The sequence below is a fragment of the Plectropomus leopardus genome, chromosome 4, assembly GCF_008729295.1.
Source record: "Plectropomus leopardus isolate mb chromosome 4, YSFRI_Pleo_2.0, whole genome shotgun sequence".
Lineage (NCBI taxonomy): Eukaryota > Metazoa > Chordata > Actinopteri > Perciformes > Serranidae > Plectropomus > Plectropomus leopardus.
Genome location: NC_056466.1, coordinates 15,992,011 through 16,019,344, shown reverse-complemented (window position 1 = coordinate 16,019,344; position 27,334 = coordinate 15,992,011). Strand labels below are relative to the sequence as shown.

The 27,334-nt window shown below is 38.5% G+C and overlaps 1 protein-coding gene across 1 annotated transcript in view; it reads left to right on the top strand.

Annotated features, from left to right (window-relative positions):
• nr3c2 (nuclear receptor subfamily 3, group C, member 2) overlaps window positions 1-27,334 on the top strand; it is a 91,673-nt gene that overhangs the window by 3,923 nt on the left and 60,416 nt on the right. The window lies entirely within an intron of this gene.

Below are 27,334 nucleotides of genomic sequence, written 5' to 3'. Positions count from 1 at the left end.
GATCAGATAGATGGAGCGCCAGTTTGTTACAGTCAGACTCATATTGCACAAGGGACTTAGGGCGTTTGCTTTGAACAGTGCAGAAATAATAACAGCAGGGCTTGGGAAAGGCAGCGGGACGCTGGCTGGGGGAACAGGAATTAAAGGACGGGGTCCAGGTCATTGTTATAGTAGCATGTGATCACAACATCATCCCTGCTAGCACTGCACTGTGTTGTACTGTAACACAGAGGCAAAGTTTACCTCTTATCGGGGGCCCTTGTGTATGTACAACAACAACAAAATTTATTGGTCTGTTATCGGGAGGTCCAGCTAAGACTCAGTGTAATGCAAATATCTGTTTTTATGGGCCCTGAGCCACTGGCAGCGTCATAAATTATGAATGATTGATCACATGCTTTTGTTGCCAAACTGATGAAATAAACAGTTGCGTTTGTGAGGGCGGGGGCTGAAACAAAACAAACAGGCCAAAGGGGAAAAAAATCTATAATAGCCGCCAATCTGGCAAAGTGAAACTTTGACACAGTTGTTGTACTTCCAGTATGCTCGGGTGTCCTAATTGCATGTGAAGCCGAAGGAAGTAAATTATCATTGACACTGTTAATGACAGTGGATATCAAAGCCATTATCGAGACCATGAAACAAAAGGTATCATTGTTGAAAACACAGAAGTATGTAGAATCTCCTTACTGTTAGAGGTGCTGGTCTTTATTTGCAGTAAATCAGAGGAAACGTTTGTGGTTTTGGGAAACCTGGTGTGATATGATTTCCCTGTATGTAAACAGCATTAAGTGTCCACTGGTGTTCTTATAAAGTACATTGCTATCCTCTCTTTATGCATGGGATGTTATAAATTCACACTTTTTATGAGCTTGTGCAAAGAAGCACTAAACCAAGTCATAAATGACTTCCTGTTTACTTGCTCACTGTAAGAGAAGTACAGCATTTTAGCTGCAGCTGGGATGATGATGTACATTGCTCTGCTATGTCAAACCGTGACTTGACCATGACAGTTCCAGAAGGACTTTGGGGCAGTGATGTTGCACAGAATCTCAAAATTTAGATTTATTAGATCAAAAGCTTTCCTGATTGAATTTGCAGAAACCAAATTTCACAGATCTCACTGATTGTTCTGCTATTTTCAGTTGTCTATTTTCATTTTCTTCAGCTGTTGTCGTTCAGATTGGAGGGAGAAGTTTGGAGGAAGGGACTGGGGAGAAGTCGGTTTATCTGTTACATAATCACTGTCTATTCACTCTGGTCATTAACTGCAAACTGATTCACCGTAGCTTGCAAATTCAATGTAAAACTTTGAGAATAATGATGGTTATTGCACTAAATATTAAACTCTGAGTAAAACATAATCCGTGATTTCCTGAACATATCATAAATGTTAAAAAAAATACTTGTGGAAAACATGGGGAAATATGTAGTGCTGGATTGTGGAGTTAGACCATTAAACTATTTTATTTTGTTACCATTTCTGGTCCAGATCTTTTTGATGGGCCTAAAAGCTTGCTTACAGATGCACTCAAGTCATCCTTAACATAATCCTTTCCTTACTATATAAAATATAATATCGAAGCCACAGACTCTAGTTAGCAGCTAACTTAGAGGCACAAAGTACTCATGTCTCCCGAGCCAAAGAGTGAGCCAGCACGCAGATGCAAACTGCTCTCAGCAGCTTAACCAATAGCACAGTAACATACACACCCTGAACCGAAGAACGAGAGAGTTGCTGTGTGGCAACAGACTCTTATTCAGCCACTAATAGTAGCTAACTTTGGCACAAAGCACACACCCAAAGCTGTGAGCAGTACCTGCCGGCGGATGGGTAGCTCATTCGGCTAAAACGAATAAAAGGTACCTGTTGGGTCTTTACAACTCCTTCAGTGTAAATGTCCCCAGCGTTTTAGAGCAGAGAATACTGCTCCGTTTTAACAATTATGAAACCTGATTTTACATACTTGGCGATTTTTTTAATTATTCAAATTTGGCTTGGTGATCAATAACACATTTTTCTGTGGTGACTTAAAAGTTAGGAGTTGATGCATCCATCATAACTTTTTTAGTCAACAAAAATGAGAAAAATACTGTTTTGCTGTAAAATGAGTGGTTTGATTTGGTTACACACAGCTATATATCTAATAACGTGAAGAACTGATTAACTGTGAGTAGATGAATTCCTGAAAATTTTTCCTAATTCTTAGCTCATAAAAAAATGTAGATCGATTGAATTGTTAATGATTTGTATTTCTGTGGAAAACATGTTAAGTAAGCATGTTGTGTATGCGTGTGTGTGTATGTAGTCACAGTGCATCTCACCCACAGATCTGACCTGATTATCTTATCATCAGTGTTTTTCACGTCTTCTCTGTTTGACATGTTTATTCAGCTTTATATGTACAGTGCATGCTCGGCTAGAGAGACGATACCCTGCCTTTGTGTGTGTGTGTGTGTGTGTGTGTGTGTGTGTGTGTGTGTGTGTGTTTGCGCGCGTGCGTGCTATAACAACGCTCGCAGCTCTGAGGAGACTGATACAGCCCCGTTACCTTGGAGGCGACCCATATGGCAGGAGCCAAAGCGATGTTGACGGGATCACTGCCACCTTGGTCCTAATGAGATCCAGCTTAGCCCTAATGTCAGACAGGATGACAGTAAGAGGCGGGCCACATGGCAGCCAGCCAGGCAGGCAAGAAAGCAGAAAGACACAAACACACATATACATACATACATACATACATACAATTACTGTGCATACACGCATACAGTATTCACAGAACAGTCTCAGGTAGAATGCAAAAATCTAACATTTTTCAGAGGTTTCTGCCCACTTTCAGTGTCTTGTTACACCAGTAGTATTGTATTGATTGACAGCTATACTTAGACATAAACATGGGCTTATTGTATCCTGCCTAAAATGTGAAAATGCACTGCAGGAAATCTGTGGTACTGTCGAGCCTTGGTCTGACTACATAGTGCCCAGGCCCAATATTTCATAGGCAAAAATGTTACGTAACCATTAAAAAGCACAACTAAAACTCTTTGATCCGCTGAAGCCTTGGATGACAGAGTGTAAAATCCCTTGGCTCTTTTTTTTCTCACTTTGGTTTCCTCTGTAAATGGTTTTAATTAAAAATGGCTGCTCATCTGAGCAGTCTGGATTACTTTGTGCGAAAACGTTTTAACTCAGATTCACAAGAGAGGAGGAAGGAGGGGGAAAAAAATGAGTCGCCCTAACCAGAATTGTTGTATTTATGTGATGTTTGATTTAAACTTAATGCTGAGACAAACTCGGCGGCCAGAACGGTGTATCGTACGTGATTAGAGGTTTGGGTGCTGAAATTCTTTTATCACAGAAAAGTTAAATTCCTGTATTTATGCTCTGGAAGACTATTTAATAAGCTGTGCACCATAGTTATGAAATAAGTCTGATTTGTATGAAATATGAAAATATGGAAATTATCATAAAATGACCTACATTTGTGCTCTGGATTATGTTTGCTTGCTGCGTAAATCTCCAAATCTCTTTTCACCCTATTTAGGGCATTTTTGTGCTGGTTTTCACAGTAATGTTTCACCAAATAGAATTACTCTAAAAGTTGTCAGCCCCCTGACCTAATAATTTCATAATCTGACAAATGGTAAAGACTCAAAATAGAAGCCAACAATGTGTTTTTTTCTTCATTTAGATAAGCTCTCATTACATTTTTGTTAGCTTTTCTATGGCAATGGGGAAAGTGGCACTTTGCTATGGGCTGATATTTCCCTGGCTTTAAGCTTGCAGCCTGTAGATCAACACAGTGTCCATCATAAGGAAGCACCAGATTGGAGCGAGGAGAATGCTTTGCACTGGACTCCGGCCAACCCTCAATGTTCTGTAGAGGGATGAAAAGGCATACTCCTGAGAGCACACTAATAAGGCTTTAATTGTATGTTCCTCCACTAAATTAATGGATGGAAATGATTTGATTAATTCAGACACTGCTGGATACTAATATCCAATTAAATCCCAACACCAGGCATGCACAGGGGCTCCCAGTGCATTATGGGTTCCTGTCTATATAAAGCAAGTAGCTGCTTGTTTGGCTTATGAAAAAGATGTTACAGGTGAGGGTGTTGGGGAATGGCTGTGGGTCTCAGGTGTCGACACTAATCTGGCAAAGATGTCATCTTATGGTGCATGCAAGTGTATTAATTATGTGCATTCTCATGTGTACTGTCGAAACTTTATATTTGTTTTATTTTGTATTAATCGTTTTACTATGCTGAAGTTTAAAGCACATATGCTGACAAACTTCAAGTAACGATCACATTTTTACTATTCGTCCATCTTTATTCATTAACTTCCTTGACTCAATGCAATTAAATGAATGCCAGGTGGCTTTAGAAAAACACACAAGAACTTCTTTAGCTTACTCTTTTGAGTGTGTAGAAATTCTTGTTGATATATGGAGTGCAGACCTCACAGTATTGAGTATGAGTCATTTCATACACTCTTAAGCAAGACATATTAATATGGTGGCCATTCTGCAAGAGTGTTTGACAAACATAATAAATCATTTTCTTTTGTTACTGAATGTATGCAGCTTTCAGCCCGTATATTGATAAAGAATAATGCAGCGTGAATAGCAGGGGCTGTCCACATTTACTGAATAATTGGGTTCAACCATTTGAAGATTAAAGTCATCATGTGCTCACAGTATACTGTACATTCCTCAGATTGTAGTGTAGACTTATTTCAAAGGAAGATATGTATTTATTTAATTTTTTCAATGTGTCTCAAATGGCATTTTATGATTAATTCAGACAGTGTGGTGGTTTGTGAGGACACTGGTCGAAATGTTCATGTTTTTCAGAGCGACTAAAACACTGTAAGATAATTGAAAGCCCACTGAAGGATACTAGGGATGTAGCTCATCTCAGCCAACAGTTATTCTCAATAAAATATATAATGTAGAAAGGACAGCACTCAGCAATAGGACTGCAGCTAACAAGCATTTTCATGGTCACTTAGTCTGTTGACCATTTTCTCAATTAATCCATTAGATGTTTGGTCTATAAAAGGTCAGAAAATGGTGAAAAATGTCAATCTTTTTTTTTTTCACAAAACTAAAAAATGAGGGCATCAAACACCTAATCTCCTGCGTTGTAGAATTTTTTTTTTACGCCTCAATTTGTGCCTTTTATGGTGTAAATACCTTGAACTCTGTCAACATAAAAGCGCTCTTTTCAATCTACCCCTATGTTTCAGAAGCTGGAACTAGAGAATTTTGACCTTTTTGTTTAAAAAAATTACTCAGACCAATTACGCAATTATGATATCAGTTGTCTATTAATTTAGTAGCTGACAAGTAATCAGTTATGTTGTTGCAGTTCTACTCAAGCACAATGTTAAGGTACCCTACAGTAGAACTGTGTGACATTAAGAAAATTTAATTTAATTGGGGCGATTGATCAAAATCTTTGTCAAGCACCATATTAGTTGCAGGATTTGGCAAGACAAAATAGGCAATAATGGCTTTCAAATGGACAGTTAGGACCATACAACACACATTCTAGCAATCTGAAAATGATCAAAGTAACATTTTTCACATTATACATGCTTTTCATGGACTAAAAATGTCTTCTGAACTGCTGTCATAGCACATGAATAAATGTCTTTGGCAGTTCAAACTTTGTCTTTTAGTACGACAGTCCAGTCCAACAGCTAGTGATGAAAATCAGCTTGTTCTCCTAAGCACATATTAGCCATGTTTTCACATCGAGCATGGAAACTTGTAGAATTTCAGTCTGTGAATCAGTTTAAAGAGAGGAGCGTGACACTGTCTGGCTCACGGAGGGAAGAAAAGTACTTGTATACTGATTAAGCATTGAAAATACATTTTTAGTATAATAGGATTTGTCATGTCCAAGGACAGCCTTGAAGCACCTGAACAGCCCCACTGCCTGAAACCATTTCTCTTAAAAATAGACAAATAGCTGAACGAAATTATTATTTATGTTTTCAATCTTTCCCCTCTTGTGTGAATTGGCATGGCAAAAAAAGAAGGAAAAAAAAGAACACAGACTGGAAAAAATCTAAATGAATAAAACACCTGAATGGATAAAAAATATTATAATACATAAAGCCTACAAGAATCCAGTTCTTTTTTATCTGCTGGGCAGCCAATCACTCGCTGGTGTGGGTGGATTGGAGGCTGTGGAGAGCAGAGTGGTGAGACTGTTTTCAAGGTTTGAGTAGAATGAGCTGGTCTGACTGGAGAAATTCTTCTGTCTGCTGGTTCTATGATTTTTATGATGATGATATATGTTTTTATCCTTTAAAATGAATGCTTGGTGTCAATAAAGGCTCCTTTTGAAGCATTTTAGACTTTGGTGGCAAGGTAAAGACTTACTAGAAGAGAGAAAGACTTAAACGGTGCTTAGAAATTTCTTGAAAAAGGGAGTTAGTAGACCACTTGCAGATTCATAGCTTCATATTGGAATTAGTTTACATGTTTAAGGGCCATGCTGCAAAAAAAATCAAAACAACATTAATTGGTAATTCGGCCTTCCTCTATTTAGTTACAATCATTGATGAGACCCTCCCATTTACTAAAATACTCATTCAACGACTGCTGTTGAAGGTACACAGATCTTACAAAATTAGATGATATGATTTAAGACATTTTGTTGTATTAAAGGTCCAGTGTGTAGGATTTACTGGCATGTAGCAACTAGCGAGGCAAAGAAGAGGTACTGGAGACTGTGTCAAGTGTGTAGAAGAACTACCATGTCTAATGCAAAAAATGCAAAAAAAATACACACAAAAAAAAGGCAAATGGCCCTATCTAGAGCTAGTGTTTGGTTTGTCCGTTCTTGGTTACTATGGAAACATGGAGTTGCAACATGACAGCACTATGGAAGAGGACCAGGCCCCCAGTAAAGCAGCTCAGCCTTGCAGCTAATTTCTCCCAATGGTTACTTGCGATATTGCAGCGAAAAAAACCCCTCCAGCCCAAAAAGCATTTTCCTCATAGACCACTATTACAAAAGAGACCTCTGTAAAACTGCTGACAAGACACCTCCAACTGCAAAATAGGCCAATTATGACTCTTTCTGTTGTGATTTTTTGATCCATGGAGGTTTTATAATTGTTGAAAACTTTCCTGGTAAAGAGAAAAGTCAATGCTACTGCGCATATTCAATGAGTCATATACTGCAGAAGTACAGCCACAAAGCTAAGAACTTTTGGCGTATGTGTCAGGCGAGCACCTCCCCTGGATGAGCAGGCAACATCTTGACATCTGGTATATAGTTATAATTATACATCTATGAAGAGGACCTACTCTGTATGTAGATATAAACGGCTCATTCTAAGGTAACGAAAATAAAACAATTCCTATTTTCAGGTGACGATACACTAAAGAAAACATAGGTATCATACTGCATTTCTGCCAATATATCCCCTGAATTCTACACACTGGACCTTGAATATTATAATTAAGGAGTTGGTGGAGGCCAAAAAGGAGCTCTGTCTGCTGGATGAGTAAACAGGCAATTTTTGCTAACAAGTTCACCACAACAACTTTATAAGGTGATAATATGTCAATGTTTTGTTTTACAGCTTGTTCCACTGGCCAAAAAAATCTATTTATGCAGTTTTAAGGGAAAAGTAAAGGTCACTATCAGCATTTTGGCTTTTAGAGCAGATTTGGTTTTGCTGTGAGCTCTGTTACGCACCACAATACTGTTGTTTTCTGTGTCAGATGCTCACCAAAATTCTTTTTTTTTTTTAATCCTGCTGGAGGAGTTCAACAACAGTGGCTCAAAGTTTTGGCTGATTTTAATGTCATAGTTGTCAGATTTTATTTTCTTATCTTTTAACAAAAACAAGGAGAGGAAAAGCTTCAATACAAAACGCAAAGTCGTCACAGATCTGATCTTACTATCCAACATTTCCACCTGAGAAGGTATAGCCAAGAGGACACAGTGAAGCCAGCTCTCTGTTCCAGCTTTATGAATGGAAATGTTTTTTACCTTCCGCTATTAGAGCGTAGGAGTAAATGCCTACAGTGGATGTAATCTTTTTAAAAGAACATTGTGTGGCACAATGATCGGATGCTTTTGTTGCACAGAAAAGAAACCATGTTAAAAGTCTCCACTCTGCCTCTCCCACGCAGAGCCATGCACACACACGCACACACACACAAGCGCACAACACGGCCGCCGCCAACGACAACAACAACAACAGCACACATTCTAGGCCGGACTTGACACCCCAATAAAAGTGTGGTTACTGCTGGCCGGGGCTCCTGGGATTTGAATGCTTGTCTTGTCCTCATGTGAACTTCTTCCTGAAACACAGTCTGGTGACAGAGGGCCAGATTTCCGCAAGGCCAGTCCTGCAGTTGGAGATCTACTCTCCGTTACCTACCGCTGACATTCCCTTCTGTTGTTGAGGTCATTAAACTGCATAAAGGAGGCAGAATCTAAATACCAGAGCTGCAACAAAGAATTGTGTATGCGTCTGTTTGGTGATAAATGCCTGGATTTTATAGTGTGCTGTTGTATGATATAATGTAGCTGAATGGCAGCACTTTGCTGTCTTAAAGATCTCTCACAAGTCGACTTAAAGATCTCCTGAGTCATGAGGTTTTGTGAGGAGGAGCTGAACGTAATGCCCCATCATCTGAGATGATATAGCAACATGCTGGTATCAGTAATATAGAGTGACTACAGGGAAATATGTACATATTAAATCACAAATTACAAACATTAACTGGTCATAAGAGCCTATCATTATTGTCATAAATAAAAAAGAATTGTTTGTAGAGCTAAATGCAGGCAGTTGTCTAATTCACTCATCAGACATTATTCAGTCAGAGCTATAAAAAGCAATGAGATCTATATTTCATTTTTGGTGAAGAGGAAGCAGAGAGAACCCATCTCCACTCACTCTCCCAGCGTATTATTGTCTTCCTCTTGTATCCTGATATACTTGACTGAGCAAACAAGGCATGCCTTTATCATTCATGTTTAATTAGAGTTTGCCCAAGTATTCATGCCAAAGTGCTTACGTTTAAGCCCCCATGTTTGTCTTGTCAGTTCCTCTCTGGAAACGATGCCATAAAGGAAGAAATGCTCAAAAAATGTTAATTGTTCAGCTTGAAAGGTTCCCAAAGTAGGCCATGCATAGTTGGCTCAAATAGAGTGAAGAGTGTGTGTTTGTGTGTGTGTGTGTGTGTGTGTGTGTGTGTGTGTGTGTGTGCGCGCGCGTGCGTGTGTTGGTTTGGGGGGGTTATTCCGGGCCCTTTTTACATAACACTTTTATTCTCTCGCAAACACACGCACATGCATCCACAAACACTTTTACATCAGCAGAATCTCTGATTCAGAAAAGGGGTGCTGCCAACTGTGACTTTAAACACTAATGACTTTGTTGATAACTTAATTCATAACCCAAACGACCAAAAGGCAGAGTAAACAGAAACAAAATATCTGTTAAGAAAACAGTGAAAAGAAAGCTGGAAGTCAACCTTTTTTTAGATTTCCCAAATGGTCCGGAGGATTTTAATGCAGTGACCTTCATAAATATTATTTTAGCAATTCAAATTATTTTTATTCAGCTTGTTTTTTTAGTTAATGCATCCATTTTCTCTGCAGTGCAAATGTTAATTCTGTGATAACATTTTAAAATTATTAACTCAAATAAATTATTAGATAGCTTTATCTTAATTGGGTCTGCTTTAAAATTACCTCTTGAATTAATAGCATTTGTTGCACTAAAACCAATCTTCTGTTAAATATGCCACAAAGATACTACAGCTTACACATTGGATGTAATTGGATGTATTGTATATTTTATTCACTCTATCCACTGCCTTTTGGGGTGGAAAAAGTATGTGTCTACAGTATGTTCAAATCCCAGATACACCCAGTAATGTTCTCACATGTTTTAGCCTTTAAAATGTATAATTAATCATATGATGGTGACCTAGAAAACCCACATTTACTGGGCATCTCCTGCTCTGCTGTGGGGAAAAAAAAAACTAAATGATTTGTGAACCTGTCAGGCAGTTCTTTGAATCCATAAAGGACCATCCCATGGATTCCCTGTTGTTGCACTCAGCATGCATGCAGTGTCACACCGACCCAGCAGGTAAAAGGAGGCATCCAGGGATCAAGTGACAGCTCAAAGAAAAAGATATAATATCATTCAGAGCCTCTTTGGAAAGATCATTTACTTGCCTGACGCTGCAAAACGGGTAAACGTGTTTGGCAGGAAGTGTAATATGATTTCTGTTTTCAGTAGGAGAGAGAAAGAAAGTCATAATTGAAGGGATGTTAAGGGGTCAGCTTTCTCAAATTACACACAGAATATACTACAACATTCTCCTTCCTCTCTTACCTTAGGTTACGTCTAATCATGCAGATAGTTTTGGTTTCACTTGTCAAGATTTTTAGATATAACTTTAAGTCTCCTGCCAACAATACAATGGAGGTGTTTGAAATTATGTTTGTAGAATAGATGTCTTCATTACAAATGGATTATAATTGTGAAAAGTTTTCATTAATAAATGCCCTCTAGTCCCACAGACAACTATTTCACAGCATCTTCTGTGGATCATTCAGAGTAACCATTAACCTCCACTATGTTGGATCTGCAGTAGAAATCGCAAAGACAAACAGTATGGGATTTTAAACCTCAATACATTTTTGGTACCAACTGAAATTACTGAAAACTGTGAAATACGGAGAGCTTGTCAGATTTGTCATCTTTCTTCTTTCATTAAACAGTTTCTGACAGTTATAGACTAGTTAATTGAAGCAATGTTTTTCTATAGCTGCATGTGTTTAAACAATATTTAAACTTTAAAATGTTTGGCTATCTTTGTCAAATGAAAATGATTCTTCCAAAAGGTAAGGTATTGTATGGTCACTAGAAGCTTATCAATCCACAGTGTCGTCGAAAATATAGTCACTTTTGCAAAAATCTAAGATGGCAACAATCAAATTGCAAAACCCAGTGTTTCAAAACCAATGCATGATGTCAGGGTGGCTATGTCCATTAATTTATAGAGTCTCAGATTTCTGCCCAGCCATACAGAAATCTCAAACTTGGGCCAATTTAAACTAATGCTATCTGCACCTGAGGGACGCTGTGGAGATAACCCTGACACTAGCTGCTAGCTGCATCACAGTCTATGGTTATCTGTGGTTATGCACATGCCATTTTTCACTAACAAAAAAAAGGCTTAAAACCATAAAAACAAAATGCACTCACTGGAAAAACTGAATGCCCAACTCTTCAAAACATTTGCCCCTCTTGCAGTTGTCATGAATGTTGAAATTATCTATAGAGACTGAAACTTTCTATGCCAGACTGTACACATGCTTGTTTCTGCTGTAAAGTTGAGCATTTTAAGATGGTGTTTATGAGGATTGACTCACTTAAATAAAATAAAATTGAATACTTTTGGAATCAGCCTCAAGTGGCCATTGGAGGTACTGCAGTTTTTGGCACTTTTGCTGCTATATGTGCACCAGAGTGCTAAAAGTAGTATGAACAATGGAGTGGGAGTGCAATCTGACGGATAAACTATATAATGAATCATCATAATGAAACATCGTTTTCTGCATTATATGGTCTGTAAAAAGAAAGTTTTCTTACCAGCGCTTATTGGAAAAAATATAAGCCAATGCAGATGCGCTCCGATATGTCCATGAAAGGCTAATATCGGCCAATAATATCAGTAAACCCATAAATTGGTCAGGCTCTTATCTAGAGAGATGTAATTTTTTAGCCATCATTTCATTATAATGAATGGGTGGTGGTATTTGTTTCCCAATGAGTACAAATGACTTATTTTGGGAACTTGGCCCATCTATAAAGTAATTAACGAGTTTCAGCAGAAAGACGAAGTCAGACTGTTGATTGGACACTATGATGGCATCTACTCAGTACTGTCCACAGCTCAGGGAAACAACAGAGATCTGGCCATTCTCCCTGTAGAGTTACTGCACTGTACCTGGCACAACCAAACATTCCCGCGTTCAGTGTCTGCTTTTTGTTTCGCCTGCCTTCCTATGACTTGGCTACAGCTGCCTGTTTCACTCTGCTCTGAAAGGGAGACAGTCTGGGGCTTTTTGGGGGGTTTTGACTGTTAAGCAGGAGCTTTCTCTCTTATTCACAATCTCACTCAGCTGCTGGACCTCAGAGAGATGGACCATTATACTGTAATGTTGGACTTACAGCAGAGTAGTAGAAGAGTTTGTGCATGTTCATCCTGTTTCTCTAACCACACACAGGAACATTTACACTTGCGTGTTTGCTTTGTTGTTGTTAAGTATCATTAAAGTGACACTGAGCTAATAAAGGAGGGACAAGGAGAAAATACAATGTAGGTCACAATTCAGGTTTAACAGGTGAATTCCTTTAGTCTGGTGCCACTGTTGCCCTTTACACTCCAATTATCTTTATAACTAACAGCTGAAGCATGTAATACTGTCACGTAAGATAATTTAATATCAGTAGTTTTTGAGGTTAGATTTTTTAAAAGTCTACCTCAATACAACATGCTGTGTCATATAAATTAAAAGAATTGTAAGTTGCTAAAATCACTCTCCTGTCTTTTTCTGGCCCTGAAGTAATCCTTTACTACTACGCTGTGAGAAATAACTGACAAAATCCAGCATCCTTGTTATCTGCGAAAAAAAGTTCAGTTAAGGCTTATATGAGGCCTCAGCAATCTGAGTTAGTTAAATCAAGTGGTTACCTTCATCTACATACAACTCTTAGGGTGTTTTCCACTGCCACAGCTCAGCAAGGAAACTCAGTTTGACAGATACTGACTTGATTTGTCAAACCCAGACTGCTAAAGCCTCTCATTAGTGGTAAATGAACTTTAAAATGCATTTTTGTATCACTCGTGTTGGAATTAGATAGCTATGTAGACCTAGATATAGTTACTTACAACGTGCATTTGTGTCCCCCTATAAAAACATTAAAGTTGCAAAAGACCTCCATTTAACCCATTAAACCTATGCCCCTGGTTATAGAATAAATCTCACTAATGCAAATAAACTTTTAATCTGCACGTGCAGCAGTTGTAGCCTTTATAGTATATCTTGGAGATTTTTATATTTTACTGGTGATACCTTATAGGTACATATTACTGCATTCACATAACATTTTGCCTTAACATTAAACCTGCTGCTGAAGACCATAGCAATTCTTACAGCTGTGGGAATAGTTGCTCTTTCTGATGGTTTTGATGGATGTGTGCCAACGATGTTGAAACGTTACCACACGAGGTTGCGCCGCCTCAACAAGGGCATCACTATCATTATTACAGCATCTCAGCCATCTTAGATCAATCCTGATGTACTGTACCCTTAACTCTGGAGGGCAAGCATCTGTTTGGTGTTGTTGCAGCTCTCAGTGGCTTTCACGATTACATTATCTCATCAGTGGTAGGGCTGCACAATATATTGCGTTTTTAGTGTTTTTGTTTGTTTTTTTAATCCTCATCCCAATGTCAACTTGCACAATAAACACGTTGCGAAAGATTGCGATACTGCAGTCAGAAATTTTTTGAGTTAGTTTAACCCTTTGAAACCTGGAGTGACATCACTTTACTTGTGCTGCTTTCAGATGCCTTTTACAATTATTTTAACCTTGAGCCCTGAACAAATTAGTGTGATTTCTTTCAAAAACATGGGGAAAAAGTCAAAATGCGCCGTGGTAATAAATGCTTCACAAATTGCAAGAAATGAGTAGATTTAGGAAATTATTTTCAAAAAGTTAGGGAAAAATGTCTAGGAAAAAAAGAAAAAGTTAGGGAAAAACTATATATATAATTATCATAATTGCATATTAAAAGGTATTTAACAAATTTATAATAATTCTTTTTTTTTTTTTTACTTACTTTTTCCAGATAATTTCTTTAAGTTTTTGTTAATTGTCTTTTTCAATGTTTTGCTCATTTAACTGTACTTTTTTACAAATTTCCTGCTCATGTTGGAGTCATTTCTTCTTTCGTTGCACAATGCCTTCCTCCCATATTTTTTTAATGGAAAAATTAAGCGAATTTGGTCAGGTTTCAAAGAGTTAAAGAGTGTATCAGTAGAAAAAAACGATACTTTAAGATGTAACCGAAATTCTTTTTTACTAATGCCTTTTGTGTTTAGTTTAATTTCCAACCTAAAAAATGTTGGAAACAACTTCCTTTCTTCTTTTTTTTAATTTAAGTAATTTTTGGTATTTTCCTCATATTGTGCAGCCCTAATCAGTGGGTTATTGATTTGGAACCGCACACACGAGGAAATATGGACATCAAACTTATTATTTAACCATGATTCACACCTTTGATCGATGGCAATACATATATCTTAATTTTCCGTTGGGCCTGTAGATGTTCTGCATGTGGATCCATACATTAGTTTTGGCTAACGATAACCAACAATTTTTTTTAGATTTCACATCTCCTAATAGAAGGTATAATGTAATCTTGGAATAATTCTATGATATGTCTTTTAAAGTTTGCTTCCTCTCTTTGCTGTGATAAAACGTGTGGTTTTAAAAGTTCTTTCTTTGCAACCTGAGAGGAGAAGCAGCCTTCTGTACCAGGTTTCTTTTGGGTTGCTGGTGGAGGAGGATGTTATCCTGCTTGTTGTGAATGCAGCTGACATGCCTTAAGTTCTTCCTTCATTCCAGTATGATTACACCCACTCGCTCCAGTGCCAGTGACACATGCGCCTTGTGGTATTTCAGGCTCACCAGGAGGAAGCTTCGTATTCAGGTGCGATGCTGATACTGCTCCAGCTGCCTCTGTGTTTGCCTGACAGATTGAGTGGATGTGTTGATTGTCTCATTGGAATGTGTTGGGAGATGGATGGTGCCACAGTGATACAGTTGCAGAAGAAGAAAGACAAAATAATTGAGGAAAGTGATAACCTACTTATACAAATGACCTAAATTTTACCAGATAAGCTTAGTCAATGGTGTGAGGAAGGAAAATACAATTAGTTTATTTTCCCCCTGATGCACTTGGAGATCTCATTCATCACCAGTATGTTTCTATGACAGGAGTCACATGACGACACGGGCAGTGCATGCCTAGAAACATTTCACATTTTACTGGGGATTTCCAGTGTTGCCGACAGCATTTAAAATAGCTGTCATTTGCTGACAGAATTAAAACAACATGGAAAACAACTCCCGCAGCCTTGAAATTACAACATTATTTGGTTTTGTAAATGTTTTGAATTTATCATCAGTCATTATTGTTTTAGTGTGACACATCACTGTGAAAATTAGCTTATTGTCAGTCAGATGACACCCTCATTATAAATAGCAGTTTTCAACAGTAAATATTTCCGTAAATATGTAATAAGCTTCACTGTAGTATCCAATTATTATCTATTCCAAAACAGAGTAAATGTCCATAGATTCCTGTGTTAAAATGCCAACCTTATAGCAGATATAAACATGTTTACAGCCTGATACAAAAAACAGTTTTTGGTCTGTAGAGCTAATTTCAACATTCCTGAGAACTGTACAGGAAGTGAGTTTTTATGTAACACATTAATTTACAATTTATTATGGTTAAAGTTACTCATAATTAAGGGCGGGCACCAAGTGAGAGACATGCTGTATGCAAGGCGTTGCCATAATCTGAGTCAGATTCACACCTTACTTCTGCTCCTTAGCTCCAGCTTTTTTCTTTTCTTTTTACAATTCTCTTCCTTTTCTTTACATAACTTCTTTGTGGTCATCTGCCTGTCCTTTCTTATTAATATTTTTTTATTTTGGCCTATATGTTATATATTTCTAAACAATTTCATAACTGTTTTTTCTAATCAATGATAAGAGACTGTATGCACTGATTGATAGTGTCATGGGGAACCTCGCTTGTCAAGCCCCTTGAGGGTTTTCTGGGTTTCCCCTGCATGTCTCCTTTTATTGATATGTATAACATTGCTGTTATACATTTCATACAGTCAATGTTTAAACCCACTGCATACTACATGCTCAGGACCAAACAGCAGATGGAAAATAGTTAAGAAAGGTAAATTAAACATTTAGCAGTTAAACAGGTAGATAGCTTTCAGGTGGATATATATTAGGCTTACATTCATCATGCAGCAATCAATGCTAGTGTTGAGGATGAAATAAGTAATTTGCAAGTATTATCAGCTGGTGAAGCAGTGCTTTTACCTCTCCATATATGGAATATGACATGTCAGTAGATCTCTCAATCTGAAAATAACTGTCAGATCAGGTACAGGTCCCATTTTATAGCTGTTCTATTCTCTGGGCTCTGGCATTAGTTATTCGAGCTCCCATCTGTGGGCTGTATTAGACAAGCTCTACTGAAGGCATGGCATTTATTTTCTCTGTGAACAAAGCTGCATGCTCATTTCATGCAATATGAATTAAGGGCCAAACACTCACAAGTGTTTCAAGGGGTGATTTCCCCTTAGTGATTACCACTGGAGAGGTGCCAGAAACTGAACAGTAGAAAATTACCATACTGTAGAGAGACAGAGAGAAAACCTGTTCAAAAGTATGGCACAATGTGTGAGTCTGGGTGTGTGCACATGCACAGTATTCATCTGTTGGTGATAGAGGCAGAGAGAGAGAGGGAAAATACAGTAGATACAGTAGATGGGTGCATATATTACTGTACTGAGTCTATTAAAGAGAGCCTTCGCAAACAGATGTCAGATTCTCTTAAAAAAATATATATATATTGATACTAGTGCAGTTTAATACTTGGAACTTTTATCAATACCTCTCAATACTTCTCCATAATTCTGATAATTGTGTTGTTGGGTATGTTGTTGGATCAGTTAGTGTTATTAGTGATTTATTTATTTGCCTCTGACAGGATTAATGAATATACATTTCTGCTTACTAAAAAATTGTCCTAAATACAACCACAGAAGAGCAATATCTTAAAGTAGCTATCACTGTAAAATATTTGTTTGAGTGCCTCAGACTGTGCCTTTATAGTCACATTTTCGACCATTTTTAAAAACAGGTGGATAAAAATGTATACAATTTGCTGAGGAACGTGGGACATTGTCAAAGCTCAGGGAATAGCTGAGACAGTGGACATTGTGTTCAGAATATTTATTCCAGTGATTCATCGGACTGACTTTAGAAATGACTTTAGAGATCGCTGATCGCATTGAAAATGTTGTTCTTGAAAGGTGAAACAACAAAAGATATGCACTGAAGCAGAATATTTGTTAAGATAAAAACATTGTGAATTTTAGGAATTATTTCACCAATCTTTTTCCAATACATTTTTATTTTTGGACTTCACAACTCTAGAGTTTTTGGAAATGTTTTGATCACAAGAGTTGGAAACAATCCAGCCACCACTGGAGTCTGAATAGCACAAATCTATTTAATAATATTAGCATTACCTAATCTTTATCCACTACTGTTCAAAAATACCAGGTTAAAACAGAATGAATATCGGTACAGTCCTCCCGTGATCATTGTTAATGTGCCCTTTCTTTATGGATTTATTGCTATGAGATTTATTTCCTTTTTGTTGTCTGGGAGGAGAGAGACTTTATGACATTTATTTCCTTATTGTTGTCTGGGAGGAGAGAGACTTTGTGATTTAGAATAAGTCAGGAACTAATCATAGTTTTAGATCTGATCAACCAAGAACCAGTAATAATTTAAGACTGGTCCGTGGTACTTGGGGATTTTGACATTGCTGTGTTACCTGTTTGGAAAAACCAGTGACTAATGTTTGTGCATGGATGCTACTAAGCTTTTGGAAAGTGACTAGAATACAATACACATACCGCGAAATCAGTAGATGACACATTTGTTATTTACTTTGGGTCTTATTCAACTGCAGGTCACGTGATGGTGAGTCATTAAATTTGATTTCTTAAGAAATGTAAGCAATTTCCACTAAGTTCCATTGGGCTGTTTTCCACTTGCGGCCACATCGGACGTTGTTCAGCAAAATTTAAATAGTCTCACTTGAGGCTAATAGCAGTAAAATTATTATACAAATATTTTGTGTTATCTTGTCCTAACAATCTGAGAGTAATAAAAATGGGCTGTGTTATGGTGAGGATGAACGACAACATCCTGTAACTTTGACTCCACATTTCTTCACCTGCACATCCAGTTAAGCGATGACACACACCATTTACAGTACCCCCAGTTGAATGGCAAGACAAAATGCTGAGTCAAATGCTCAGTCTACTGCATCACGTTTCACCTCCCTTCCTAAACCCCCCCCTCTGAGATTAATGGTGTTGAAAATGAGGGCACGTCACATGTGTTGACGCGATGGGAGAGGCACTGGCCTCAGCAGAGCTGGCCCGAGGCTCAGCCACTGTACAAGCTGCTGTATATCCACACTCTACATGACACACCTTCCTGCAGTTAAAACATTTGAATAATTATTAATTTACTGTCACTATGAAAGAGTTTTTCATGAGGACTGACAGCCAGTAGCAGACTTTATCAACTGCACAAGAATTTCTGTTATTGAGTGATTTCTGTTACCTTTTTCAAACCTCAAGATTCAGCTCTTCAAACAAAAAGCCTCATTTGAGTTCAAAAAACTTTACAAAAAACGAATAAAAATGTTTTTATTTCAGCTTGTAACCCCTCATAACTCATTAAGCGGCATCTCAATAAACTTTTCTCCATGAGTGCTCGCATGCCAAGTGTTTCATGATGGTGTTAGTGTGGGGCTTATGGTCCTCCTGTCATCTAGTTTACATTTGATAGCGCTACAGACAGGCTGACATGGATTCAAAGATTTAGATCCACATTTGTCGACTCTATAATGCATGCTCTGCACTGGTCAGACAGAATAACACGTCCACACAGCAATCTGACAGTTTTGGGCCCATCTTTCCTGTCCTATTGTGGTATTTAACAAACATCTGTGGGCTGCATGATTTAGTTATTCCCCCTCAGTGGTCTCCCTTTGGTTTTAGTCCCCTTGTGGCTCCCTTTGGGGTGTGTATACACACACACAAACAGACACAAATGCATGCACACTTGTAAACAACCACAGCTGTTTAGTGAACATGTTGATATTTTAGTGTGGCTTCTGATTTTTGGCTCTGTTTTTGTAGAGAATATTTGATTTGGTGTACCGAAACGTGATAAATAAAGGGAAAGATTTTTAGAAAGACTTTGGGGGAAATATGCTTCATTTAGTGTTATAATAAGTAATTTTATTGTATTTGATGGATGGGTAAATAATGATCATGCCTGAGGGAAATATATTGGTGCATTAGGGATCCATCCAAATCACAAATATGTAAGTAATCTGTCTTTTTTACAAAAAATCTCTCAAAAAAAGAAGTCTAACAATAAAATCAGGACAAAACATAAAAATTAATGTGTTCACAATGTAGTAGTAACACTTTGCACAACCCGCAGTGCAAAACCTACACCTTGCACTACTGTTGGACGAAGGGCTTGAAGCTCCGCCATGCACAGTGAATGCATGACAACGGATTTCTTTTTTTAGATAGCTTCGATCTATTTTGAGAGATGGGTAATGATACAGGACAGACACTGAAGGACATTCAAACCTGTCAACTCCTCTTTCTTCACACCTCATTGGTCAGAGGGAAGATGGCATTGATGAAAGGTCGTGGTGACTCTGATTAAAAGAGAATATATTCATCTAATCCACGGGCAGCGCAGGGTAGTTTCTACTCGCTGCCTATAGATGGATTGGGTAATTGATCCGATCTGTCCTCACAGAGTTGAGCTTGCTCTGCCTCGAGCAGCTGTTAACCCTGCAGTGTATTAAAATCAGATTAGGCTCTTCTACACAAAGGAGCGTGCCAAAGGGGAGGGTTACAGCACGTTCACGTGTGTCAACACACCTCTGTACTACAGTGTGAGGGGGATAAAGACAGACAAGCAGGAGAATCCCTTTTCATTTGCTTTGGTGCCCAAAATGTATGCCCACTAAAAATAAAAGTGTGTAAAATAACAGATATATAACCTCTGAATACCATAGAATTTATATCATATATCAGGGATCAAGTTGTAATACTTAGGCCAGCCTGAAAACACATTAGAATAAACGTTGAGCAAAGAAATGTCAGTTATGTTTCTAGCACTTTTTTTTTTTACCACCATAGTTGGTCGCAGTTTCAAGAAAATAAGCAATTCAATCACTAAAGTTGTTTGCAGATGTTCTTGTAAGAGTTTTTTGCACTTCTATAAAGTGACATGACAGTTATAATAACTGGTAAGAGGAAGGTGTAAGCTGGCAACAAGTTTTCACTTAGTGGTAAAAAAAAACAAAAAAACACTTTGCAAGCCCTGACACAGTTTATGTGCAATAAATCCTGAAATTCTGTCTTAGGATAACAAAAATGCAAAACCAGGTTTTATATATCCACTTTTAAGCTTCATGTTTGTCAAGGATCTTTGTATTAGGGTGTTTTTCTTTGAGTTATTGAAGTATTTTACACAAAATATATCTTTAAGTCAAATTAACAGTTTTCTGTAACTGTTGTGGCCCACCACTCATCTCCCAATGTCCCTTATTTACATAAAATCACGTTTCTCGGCACAATGTCTTAATTTGTATCTGCAGCGCCAGCATTTGTTTCTCCCTGTTTCCATATGCTTTATAATACTAAATAATCCACATGAACACTGTTTGGGAATTTCCTAATTCATTGTGAGCTTATTTTCGTACCGCAGATTCAAACTGTCAACATTAACATTCAAGTCAAGACAAGAAAAGGGAAGAGGGGGAAAAAATCTAAATTAGCATGATGAACAAATTAACTTTCATCAGTAATGGTCTCCTGAATTAGAAGATCAATAATGCAGATTAAAAAAAAAAACTCATAAAAGATAAATTACTCATGACAACACTCTCAATGTATGTGTACAGTACACACATTACAGACTCAGCTAAAAATTAAACCCACTAAAATGTTAAATAAGCCCTCATTTGTCATTTATCACTGAAGCCACATAAAACTGAAGCACCAAAATAACTGCAAGGAGAGTGTCTTGTTCGGTTTACGTCAGGGTCCCTCTGAGAATCTGAGATTTACAGTAAAAAGAAAGTGGAGAGGAATAGAGACGCAGAAACAGATAAAAAGCCGTGTGGACAGAGAGGGAAAGATGATGATCAGAGATAAGCTCAAAGAGGAACAAAAGGGCGCAGGGAAAGGGCATGTCTAAGTCCCCTTTCAATTTATTCTATATTGTTCATTGCAGATGACAGATTTGGGAGCAGAAAGTCTCAATAAAAGTACCACATGAACATAATTAATCCCCACACATCAACCCACACCTCATTGAACTTATCCTCTTCTTTTTTAATTATGGAAAAATGGGTTTATCCAGCAAATGAATCAGGCTCTATACTAATCAAAGCATTATGTTTGAAAAGATGGAACAATGGCGTTTTCTCTGTGCCATCTGTGTCGTACAAATGACTGCAGTCGCTTTAATGAGATAAAGGTCAATTGAAAAAGTCGAAATGAATTGTTGGTTTGTTCTTGGGGTGCGTGTGTAGCGCCAATTAAAAAGCATTAAGCTACAATGTGTAGTATAATGTTTATTTTACACAGCAAGAGGAAATACCCTTTACTGTGGCTGCCTGAAGGGAGTGAGGAATGCAATGCAAACAAAGTCTCTTGTCCTTCCTGTCTTCTCCTACTGGCTGGTGGCCAGTGACTTGGAAGACACTGCCACTAACTGTATGCATCAGAGTGGGATTTTAAACATGTTTTAGCCAGAGCCTGTCTCCCTGCCACTCCAGCTGAAACACTGCAGGCCAAGATTCAGTTTAACATTGACATTTTTAAGTCGAGTGTCAAGAGCATGACAGAACAAACCTTCAAATCCAAACCCAGAGTAGCACAGAGAGTGCTTAGCAATTGTTGAAATGCAAATTATAAAAAGAAAAAGAAATTAGTAAGAGCTCTCCTAATATCATCAGAGAGAGAGAGAGAGAGAGACAAGACAGAGAGTGAATACGCAGAGCGATTGCTACTCTGCCCATTGAACACAGCTCAGAGAGGCGACTCTGCTGCTTGGAGAGGAAGAGTGAGTAGACAGACCAGACAAACTTGGCAGGAGGTCTGAGCTCACACTAGAACGTGGAGGTTTGTTCCAAAATCAATGCAGCCTACTAATATTTGATTCTCCGAAATTTAGGCTACCATTGGCAGGCATGGTGTGCGCGCGCGCACACACACGCACACACACACACACACACACCACCTGAAAAACTGCTATATGCATCAAAGCGTCCTCCATGAATGGATGATGAAATCAGGTACAGGACAAATTCAAAGCAAGTAAAAGCCAAATTTCTTCAAGTATACCGTTAGGAGAATGAATGAATGAATTTGGTGGAAAAGCAATAACAAATGCAGCCATGACGATTACTGGAACAAAACGCAGTCAAACAAACTAACTGTAACAGCTGTTTTAAGGTTGTGTAATAGAAGGAAAGAGTTTTCCACCAGATCTAACCAGAGCATAAAATCAGTCATTTCCTGGAGATTTGGACTAAAACATCATCTAGTGGCACATGATATGTGATGCTGTGAGACTGTCTTGTTCTACTATTAAATGTGTGAGATTCAAACAGTCTTTGCATAGAAGTCAGAGGGAGTTTAACCGTAGCTTGCTGCAATACATTGCTGTGAGTGAGTGAGAGCTTTACAAAGGTTTTACAAATGTGTATTAAGCATTAAGTTTAGTATGGGTGGGTTTACCTTCCATTTTATTACTGAATGGAGAGACCTCAGTCAAACTGCCTTGGCTGCCCAATCCCCCCCCTTGATACCCCTTCTCCACCTCTGGTCTCTTCTGCAAATATCTTATCTTATCTTTCAGCTTTTTGGGTTCTGAACCAATTCATTTTTTGGCGAAATGCTCTGAATGGTCCAAAATTAGGTGCGGTAACCAGAACAGAACCAGTATCATAGTGATGGAAAAGGGATATGAGTGTTGACATCGCACCTACCAGATTTCTAGTGGTGGCATCATTCCTCTGTGTTAGTCAATAGCGTTACAAATCACTGTTAAAAAACACATCAGTTTTATGAACTGAAAATGCAAGGGTTCTGGTTTAGTTAACTTTAGGCACAAAAAACTGTTTTGAAATTAGGAAAAGATTGTGGTTTGAGTTAAAATAGGTTCTATTACATTTGTCATCATGGTTACCATAATAAACAAGTGGTTCATGTGGTTAGGGTTAGGGAATGATCATGAGTGAACGTTGAGTGAAATAGGAAACAAACGGCGGTCTGTTGTGTTAAAGTCTGATGATTTTGTCACTCTATAACAATGTCACCTGACTTCCTCCTTTGCCCTAGTCAGAATTACGTCTGCCCTTGTCACTTGACCCTAAATCTTTGACATTTAGGGTCACCTGCTGCCTACCTTCTTTCTTCTCTGCTGATCTGATTCAACCTTCCCCCTGCACCACCTCTTTTATATCAAGGTCTAACACTGGCATGCTGCTGAAAGGTCCTTACCCCAACTGCTGCTCTTACACCATGTCTCTGTCAACACTCCTGCTTTCTCAGCCATCTCATCAGAGCTCCTCCGCTCCTTCACGTCTTCCCTCTTTTCCTAAACACACACACACACACACACACACACACACACACTGCATGCATTATCCCTGTAATCTTTCCCTCCTGCTGAGCAACTTCTTCTAATTTATGTGGATTAAAGCCATTTGTTGCAGAAAGCAAAATGTGCCGTCGTGGAGCCAAACATCAACATTAGCCTCATGCTGGAGACTTACATCTTCCATTGTATAACGGAGGCATTTAAAAAATCAATACATGTTTAGTTGAACTGTCTCTGTAAACTCATTGCACCCGAAAGCCCTTTTGTGCCCGGGTTGAACGTACAAAGCGCTATTTGAAAACTTGTTTTTGTTGTGATAGCATCAGTTGTTATTAACACGGACCAAATGCTGCGTAAATGAATCTGTCTGAGCTCCTCGCCCTCGGCCATCAATCAGAAGTAATATGCTCACTTCTGATTTAATAGGGTTAGAAAGGACGCCATAGTGCAGTACAACGCTATGATGCCAAATGTCATTCACCAAAAACTATTTGGGTCCGTTCTTGTATTCTTTGTCTTCACCTGCATCAAAACCCGACGCACAGAGAAGAGAAAGCACAGTTTGGCCATCCCTCGCAGCCACAGCTTATGAAACTGTTCCAACAGTCTTGCACCCTAGGGAGCCATACTAGTCACACCAAATCTATCCAGTGAGACAACAGTGGACTAACAGTAAGCATGGGCTGTTTCAGGTCTGTCTGTGCAGCATTAGCATGTATTCCCTTGGTGTTTGGCCAGGGTAGCAGGAGATTCAATTTCCCCGTTTCTGGTCCACTGAAATCAATTGGCGCAGTTAGAAACAGCAGAGTGTGAATGATACAGACTAATTCTCTAGGAGAGGGAGGTTAATGTGAAGTGCACAAGGTCAGTGCATTTATAAAGGTAACTTTTGCTTTGCCTGCGACTTTGTCTTCTGTTTTTTTTTCACCCTCTGTCTTTTTCTTTCTCTCACATGAACACACACACAGCCGCAGAGTCCCTCGTTGGCTTCTTTCTCCTTCACTCGTTCACTCTCCCCTTCTCCCTCTCCCTGCCTCTCTCCCCAACATAGGTGATCTCACACAGTCTCTCCAGCTCTTAAGAGTTTTCCCACTTTCACTCCCTTCCCCTCTCCTGCTCCCCTCTTCCTGCATGCTAAGGAAGTGTCTCTTCACACATCACAGGGGCTCAGCGAGAGCTGTGCTGCAATAATTGGATTATTGAGCAATCGGCAAACAAACGTAAGACACAAGGCGCCGGATCAATACAAAATGCTTGCATCATTTGAGGTGGTCAAAAGCAAGTACTAGCAGTGAATAAAGCCGTCAAACAACTTTGTGCTCAGGATTAGTGAGTTTAAGAAGAAATCGTGGCAAGACGTCAATAATTGCTTATTAGACATCAAAGGAATCCGTCCTCCGCACAGACGACTCCCCGTCCTGCTCAGTCTGGTGTATTTGGATGAATGTATGTCGCGAGGCTTAAACTGAGCCCAGCAGTGAACAACACAGTCTGTCTGTGGCCAGTGAAAAGCTTTGGGTTTCTATTGTGTATTAATGTCCAGATGGACAGTTGTGTTGTAATCTGCTGCACTTCCTGTTTACAGCCAGGTAGTGCTGTAAACTGGCTAAATATAACAGCAGCTTCGTTGAGAGGTGGTAGAAACCGAATGAGTGGAAAATGAAAAAGTTCTGGTTAAAGTTTCATAGCATTAATGCAATCAGTAATGCTGATTAAAATACAATTTCAATATTTTTTGTAGGATTTCAACAAAGTTTTATGTTTTAGTCTCCTAGAGCCCAAGGGGACTTTTTCAAATGTCTTGTTTTGTCCAACAAACAGTTTAAAACCCTAAGATTCTTTTTTTTCCTTCTGGAAGGCTAAATTTGTGTTGTTGACCAGTATATCATTAGCTTTAATCTGGGCTTCAATCTTGATTGATTAATTTTTATTATCCAACTGAACTGTTTACATGGACATCAAATAAAGTGATCCGATAAGAGGTGTGTTTACATGCCCCAAAGTATTTAATCAGAATAGAGCTTTGTTGACTTGCACAAAGCAGTTCTACCCACTGTAAATTTAATAAAACTGTTAGCCATGTTGCTTTCTGTAGCTACAAATTACAGATGTCCCCAAAGCACCTCACATGCTGACGACAGGTTGACTTTATAATTTACCGATAAACGTCTCATATGCAGGCTACTGCCACCAATAAGCAGATGCCCAGCAGATGATTGTTATAACCAACAACTCAACATTGCAGCCTGTAACAACGTCACGCAAAGCTACTGTTTCACAATCAAAGAGCACTCCCTGAGCACTAGCAGAGCTAATTTTTTGTTAATTTATGAACGATTCTCTGTCAAAACCAGCAGAGGGAGGCCTATAAAACAGCTGTGCACGCATCAGCTGCATCACCTATTGTTACCCCTATGAGGGGAAAATATGTGCAGAAAGAAATATTTGATACAAACAGATAGAGAAACAATCATATTAAGGGTTTATATATTTTCCTATTGAATGGATTATCAAAGGTTCACACCATCCCTCTCAGCTTGATTGAAAATTCCTTCTGATCTGAATTTGAGTCTCTTTGTATTGAGGTGGTAACAAAAGGTATTTTTATTTTTTTTTTTATTTTTACTGAATTTTAGGTTCTACGTAAATGCACCCGGCATGATCTCTGTAACATATTATTTTGTTTACAAAGAGCAAAAATTTGCAAATCATCGCATTTTAGAATCTGGAAGTGTTCGGCAATAAAATGATTAATCAATTATAAAACCCGTTGGTGGTTAATTTTCTGTAGATTGACTAGTTTATTAACTGACTAATTGATTCAGCAATTTGTGATTTACAAGGTGCCATTTAGTTAATGCACCAGCCAGAAGAAGTTTATAATAGCAGGTTAAAGTGAGCATATTTATTTATTCACAGATCAGAACCGTTTCCTGATGTAGAAGCCAGCAAATCCCGAAAAACAAACCATTTTCCCCCTGAGATCCTCTAAAACAACAGCAAATCATGCAGTAAATAGCTTATACAGCACATTGTGCATCCAGACAATGTATGCAGTTCCACTATAAAATCAAAAATTACTTTTGAATTCACAATATGTGCACAGTTACACCAAGAGCTTTTTCTAGGTCAAGTGAATAAACATTGCCAGTCTTGCATACTTCCTTAAGCAGCAGACAACGGGCGGAAAAAAAGAAAGACTTCCTCCAAAGTTTGCCAAGGGAACCTGTTTGACTAACCCTGAACTTCTGGTGTGGAACGTAAAAGTTGAGCTCCTGCCCGCCTGTCAGGTTGTGGTGAGGGGGGTGTCGATAAAAATGTTACATCGGAATTGACATGCTGGCAGTCTTTCGAACAAAAGCCCTGCACTGTCATTCTGCTTTACTGTCTCTCTGAGCACACAGTCACCGAGACCCTCTCACTGCTTTCTTTCTTCTGCTTTCTCACCCTCTCTCCCTCTCTCTGTCTCCCCCCCCACCCCACTCTCTCCGTCTCCCTCCCCCTCACTCTCTTTCTCTCTCTCTCTAAAACCCTTATGACATCCTCCGGATTTAAGAGCTTAAATGTCAGTCTCATGATATCTGTGCCATTCAGATTAAGCGCCTTAAATACGATGTAAATGTTTAAATGTAGGCCAATGAGTGGGCACCATTCAATCCAATTAGGCGTAATGAAGGCAGTCTCAAGGAATCTCAAAAGCAATAATTTCTAATCATTTTC